Here is a 6,513-nt window from a genome sequence, read left to right as displayed (position 1 = left end):
AAAAAAAAAAAAAAAAAAAAAAAAAATGTTGTGCGATTCTAAATAAAATTTCACACCAATAAAATGTGTTGTGCGAAAATTTTTGTGCACATCTTAAGGTAAGTCCACACCTAAGCGAACGCTTGCGAACGAACGAACATTCGCAGGTAATGTGGACGGCAAAGCAAACGCGAACGATTCGATTTGTAGTGTTCGTTAGCATTCGGAAGGATTTGCGTTCGGCAAGAAATTTGAGTAGAGTTTGATCGTTCGTTCGCTTACATTTGCTATGTAATCTGGACGTCTACTAAACGCAATAGAACGTTCGTACAAATTTATTGTACATTTGTGCGTAGATGACATGCAAACGAATGTTCGTTCATTTGATGTTTTCTTTTATGCAACAATCGTGATTAGTCGTGTGTGTAATTATATTACATAATCTATTATATAATATATAAAGTATATAAAATATAAATATAATAATATATAAAGAAATGAGCAATAACGTGATTATAGCTAGTGCTGCTATCATAGTTATATCTGAGGGCTCCAAAAAAAAGCGTAAATGTTGGATGTCAGAGTTTCTGAATAAAAGAAATTGTATATGCACACCGCTTTTTAAAGAACTGGATGTTAAACGCTTTCATAACTTCTGTCGGATGTCTGAAATGGACTTCGATAAGATTTTAAAATTGATATCTTCTAAAATATCGAAAGAAGATACAAAGTTTAGAAAAAGTATAACTCCAGCAGAAAGACTGGCAGTCACCCTCAGATTTTTGGCAACTGGGGATTCATTTACCAGCTTGGAGTATTTATTTAGAATATCGAAGCAATCTATATCCAAAATTGTACCTGAAGTTTGTTCGGCTTTGCTCGAAGCATTGAAAGAATATGTGAAGGTAAGATTTTAATTCAAATCAATAACTTTATTAATAATTAAAGCTATTATACAAGTATAATTATATTAAAAACTGTATGTCAAAAGCTAAACTTAAAGTAAACTGATAAAAAATTATAATTATTAATATAACTATATTAATTAAAAACTGTATGTCAAAAGCTAAACTTAAAACTATATTAATTAAAAACTGTATGTCAAAAGCTAAACTTAAAACTATATTAATTAAAAACTGTATGTCAAAAGCTAAACTTAAAGTAAACTGATAAAAAATTATAATTATTGATATAACTATATTAATTAAAAACTGTATGTCAAAAGCTAAACTTAAAACTATATTAATTAAAAACTGTATGTCAAAAGCTAAACTTAAAACTACATTAATTAAAAACTGTATGTCAAAAGCTAAACTTAAAGTAAACTGATAAAAAATTATAATTATTGATATAACTATATTAATTAAAAACTGTATGTCAAAAGCTAAACTTAAAACTATATTAATTAAAAACTGTATGTCAAAAGCTAAACTTAAAACTACATTAATTAAAAACTGTATGTCAAAAGCTAAACTTAAAGTAAACTGATAAAAAATTATAATTATTGATATAACTATATTAATTAAAAACTGTATGTCAAAAGCTAAACTTAAAACTATATTAATTAAAAACTGTATGTCAAAAGCTAAACTTAAAACTACATTAATTAAAAACTGTATGTCAAAAGCTAAACTCAAAGTAAACTGATAAAAAATTATAATTATTGATATAACTATATTAATATTATTATATAATATTTAATAATCTGCTCCACTATCGTAAAGTGGATCGGATGATGACAGCACTTGCTGACCACATAATTGAATATTTTCGGCAACATCACTTTGTGTAAACAAAAACACTTGCGGTTCTGTAGCATCATTTGTTTGATTCAATGGTGACGGCAACGGGGAAGATGTATTTGGAAACATGTCAAACGCTCCCATATCAGCATCAAATATAATATTATTTATTTTGTGCTGTACGACGTTCATTGTCCTTTTCGAATATGTCCTTAATTTACGCGCAATATGATCTCCATATACTGCGCAATCATCATTTTTCGCAACAGCTTCTTTCAATATCTTGTAAGCTTCTTCTATCTTCGGGTTTTCGTTGTGCTTACGTTTTGATGGCGCTTTTTTGGGTGACTTAAAAATTCGGTTCGCATTATCCTCCACGGAAATTTCGATATCATTCAGTGTTTGATCTTGGATTGGATTAGAATCACAAGTTGAAAGCTGTGAAATATTGTTAAAATTTTAATATATTTTTTATAGACTTTTATAGACTTTTTATCTAATGATGTTTTCTAATACAGATATATTTCTTTTAAAATCAATTTTTCAGACGCCTATTTCTCCTGAAGAATGGTGCGCTGTTGCTAAAGTTTTTGAACAGAAATGGAACTTCAACAATTGTATCGGAGCTATAGATGGAAAGCACTGTGTTCTTCAAGCTCCATTTCATTCAGGAAGCGATTACTTCAACTACAAATCTTCTTTTAGTATTGTTCTTCTGGGTATTGTGGATGCAGAATATAAATTATATATGCTAACGTAGGTTGCCAAGGAAGAATATCAGATGGCGGCGTTTTTAATAACAGCGCTTTCTACAAACAACTTAAAAATGAAACTTTGGGACTACCAAAAGAAATGACGGTGCCTGGGAGCACAAACAAAGTACCATTTGTTTTTGTTGCTGATGATGCTTTTCCACTGAAACCAAATATTTTGAAGCCCTACAGCGGAAAACACGATAAAGGCTCAATAGAGCGTATTTTCAACTATAGACTTTCCAGAGCTCGTACAGTCGTTGAAAACACATTCGGAGTTTTGTCCAGCGTTTTTCGTGTTTTAAGAAAACCTATTCAATTACAGCCAGAAAAAGCATCTATTATAGTTTTAGCTTGTATACATCTTCACAATTTTTTACGGTCAAGCAGTTCTTCGAAACATTTGTATAACCCTCCGGGGACACTTGACAGTGAATGTGATGGCATTGTTACTCCAGGCACTTGGAGAACAGACACTAACGATTGCAATTCTTTTAAATCTTTACGAAAAGTGGCTAGAAAGCCTCCAGCTCAAGGTGAAGATATTAGAAAGCTGTATGGAGAATACTTTATGGATGCAGGAAAAATTCCTTGGCAGGATTATTATGCGTAGATTTTCTTTATTAAATAAATTACGTTATTAAGCTTATTTTTTAATACTATTAAAAAATTACTTGTAAATACTAAGTCAGGTTTAAGAATAAACAATAAAAATCCAAAAATTTACAAAACGATTTTACATAAATATTGGTAATATATAAATGAATACATACTTCTTGTAAACCAACGTCAGTAACGTTTTTTGGTTGGAATTTATCCAACAGAAATTCCATAGCTTTAAAGCCAAACCACGTGGACTTATATTGCTCATCAGCAGCACTTCCAGACTTTTTTTCTTTTTGCTTCTTCCGCTCGCGTCGAAAAGACGATAATAAAGAATTCATTTTTTTCTTTATGTCGTTCACATCTATTTCCATATCATGAGCAATATCTGTCCAGGCATCGTGTTTCATTTTAATATTTTTGTAATTAGGACTTGTACAGTCCCACAAACACTCTTTATTCCTGTACAGTTCAATTAATTGAAAAACGCGATTATCTCGCCATTCCATATTGATTTGTAAATATAAAAGTATTTTAAATAAGACACTAGACACTAATAATATAGAATATGTGAACACATTCGTTCATTGTTCCATCGCTAAGCGAACATTCACGAACGCAAACAAATATTTCTTTTCATACAAAATATTCGTCCACATCTAACAGCAAATACAATCGAACAAACGAACGAATTGGTACAAATTTTACAGCAAACGCAAATGCATCGGAACACTACCAAACTCACAAATGCGTTCGCTCGCAATTGTTTCATCGTGTAGACCACCTTACAAATTTTTGTTCGTTCGCTTTGTTTCCTATAAAGTTTTTTACCCGTCCACACCTAAAATAATTTGCATGCATTTGTGCGAACGTTCGTTCGCAAGCGTTCGCTTAGGTGTGGACTTACCTTTAAGTGCCACATCTTGTGTGCACAAACAAAACGCACATTTCACACGAATGTGGTGGAGTGAAATAAAACTCGCACACCAATTCGGTGTTTGTGCCGAAGTTATTTCGCACAGCATATTGTGTGTGAGGCAGCCAGCTTGCCCTCGCACACAACGTGTGCAGAAAAGAAAACGAGGAGCACATTTTGTGTGCAGACTTGAAATTAAAAATGCACCTAAATGTGCGGAGACGAAATGTCTACTGCACATTTGTGTGAAATGATGATTTAAAAGCGCACAATATTATGACAAATATCGCAGCAAAATAGTACGTAAAATATTTTATTGAAGAAATGATTTTGTATTTATATTTTAATTTTGAATTTATTATTAGATTTACATTTAATGCTTATATTACTTATTATTTTAAGGTTTATTAATTTAAAACATGGGAATAAAGTTAATTTCACAATGTACTTGAAAACTTTGTTATATTAAATAGGTACAAGAATTTAATAGAGAAAGAGTATTTGTTTCGAAATGTTATAAGTAAAGAGGATCGGTTCTACGGATCATACTTTGAAAAAATTAAATATATCAATTTTGGAGTACTTCATAAAATTTTATTTAATAGTAAGTTATACACTAAGATTCGTTAGTAAGGTTAAAAAAGCAAATTAAATATTTTTTACAACAACTTAAATTAATTTTGTTATTAGATTTCACTTAATTTTTTATCTTTAATTACAGCTTAAATTTAACGAAGTTATTGAAACAATTTAATAATTTAATATCTTAATTTCTTATTAAAAAATATATAATTTTTATTACATATTTTTTGAAATAAATTTTCATTTAATCTTATTAATAACATTGCGGAAATATTTTTTTCACTTAAATTATATCTCTGCTTACTTGGCATAGTTGAAAAGGCGCTAAAATCCTGCTACTTGTTCAAGAAAATATTTTCCTAATCTTTCGCGTTTTTTAATGAATGTTAGATACTCTACCTAAGTGAATACATATATCTGGAGAAGAAAAATATCTATTTGTGGCCCTCCCGTATTATCTTTTTTAAACTGTTGCAAAATTTATTAAACAAATACATCAATACCAATACTTGCTACCTGTTCAAAAAAAATATTTTCCTAATCTTTCGTGTTTTTTAATAAAAGTAAGATACTCTACCTATGTAAATACATATTTTTTGGGCATAAAAAAATCTTCCTAAAATATGTTTTTATTTCTTTTAAACTGGTGGAAAACTTTCCAAACAAATACTTTAAGTTCACTTAACATACTATATTTGCATTTAAAAATGCACAAAAGTTGGGAAGTAATATACAAAAAACTAATATTTTAGGTTAAAATACAAATAAGGTTAAGACAGTTATAATTTTTAGTTAACATTACTTAACAAAAATAATTATTTTAAATATTTGTTAATTTATGCAATATTTAATATAAGTTCCAATCCCAACGAACGCAAATATCAATTTTTTCAAAATTTGCAACAAAATAATATTTTCTATTTCAAACAAAATTGTGAAGTTCCTGTCATTTTTTTCCACCCTTGGGTGCAAGCACAAAATCGCACATTTGTGCATGGTCCACCACCCAAAGTCCAAATTAGAGAAATTGGAAGTAAGGAGCAGGAAACGAATTTTCACAAATGGTAGCTAGTGCAAAAGAAAAAAGGGAAAACTGTACCAACTCTGGACCCCATTAAAGCGCCTAGAGTAAAACCGGAAGCAATTCTCATTAGTAAGACGGCAGACAAGTCTTACGCTGAAATGTTAAAGATCATTAAAACAAAACCAGAGCTACAAGAATTCGGAAAAAACGTGAACAAAATCCGAAAAACTAAAGAGGGGGACATATTGATTCAGCTTACCAAAGAAGCTGGAAATTTAGCGAAGGACTTCTGCAATGAAATGAAAAACACACTTCAGAATTGTGCTAGTGAAAAATCTTTAACACAGCACACCCTAATAGAATGCAGGGATTTGGACGAGATAACATCCAACGAAGAGGTGCGCGCGGCGATTGCTGATCAATTTCCAGCAATAAATGTAAGTGACATCAACGTCAAGTTTTGGCGTGCCGCAAGGGACAGCACAATAGATCAGCAATTATTGACCTACCTACTAAGGATGCCAGTGTATTGATCGCAGCTGCCTCAGTCAGAGTTGGCTGGGTACGCAGTAGGATCAGAAAGCATATCACACCTAAGAGCTGCTTCAAATGTCTTCAATTTGGACACGCTGCTAGACAGTGCAAAAGCGATAATGACAGATCAAGCACATGTATGAGATGTAGACAAGATGGCCACAGGGCAAAAACGTGCTCCGCTCAACTAAAATGCATCTTATGTCCGGAAAACTGCAACGGTGGCAATCTACACTACTCAAGAAGTTGCAAATGTGAATCCTACAGGAAGGCTAGGCAGGAGCTTAAGTCCAAAAAATGATTAAATTTCAGCAATTGAACCTAAATCGATGCGAAGCTGCCCAAGACCTTTTATCCCAAACAGCTTTGGAATTAAAGACA

The 6,513-nt window shown here is 31.3% G+C and overlaps 1 pseudogene; it reads left to right on the top strand.

The window, feature by feature from the left end:
- Positions 1–25: 25 nt before the first annotated feature.
- Positions 26–3,186, top strand: LOC119672102 (annotated as a pseudogene).
- The last annotated feature ends 3,327 nt before the right edge of the window (positions 3,187–6,513 follow it).

The sequence above is a fragment of the Teleopsis dalmanni genome, chromosome 1, assembly GCF_002237135.1.
Source record: "Teleopsis dalmanni isolate 2A chromosome 1, ASM223713v2, whole genome shotgun sequence".
Lineage (NCBI taxonomy): Eukaryota > Metazoa > Arthropoda > Insecta > Diptera > Diopsidae > Teleopsis > Teleopsis dalmanni.
This window is presented reverse-complemented; position numbering and strand designations above follow the sequence as displayed.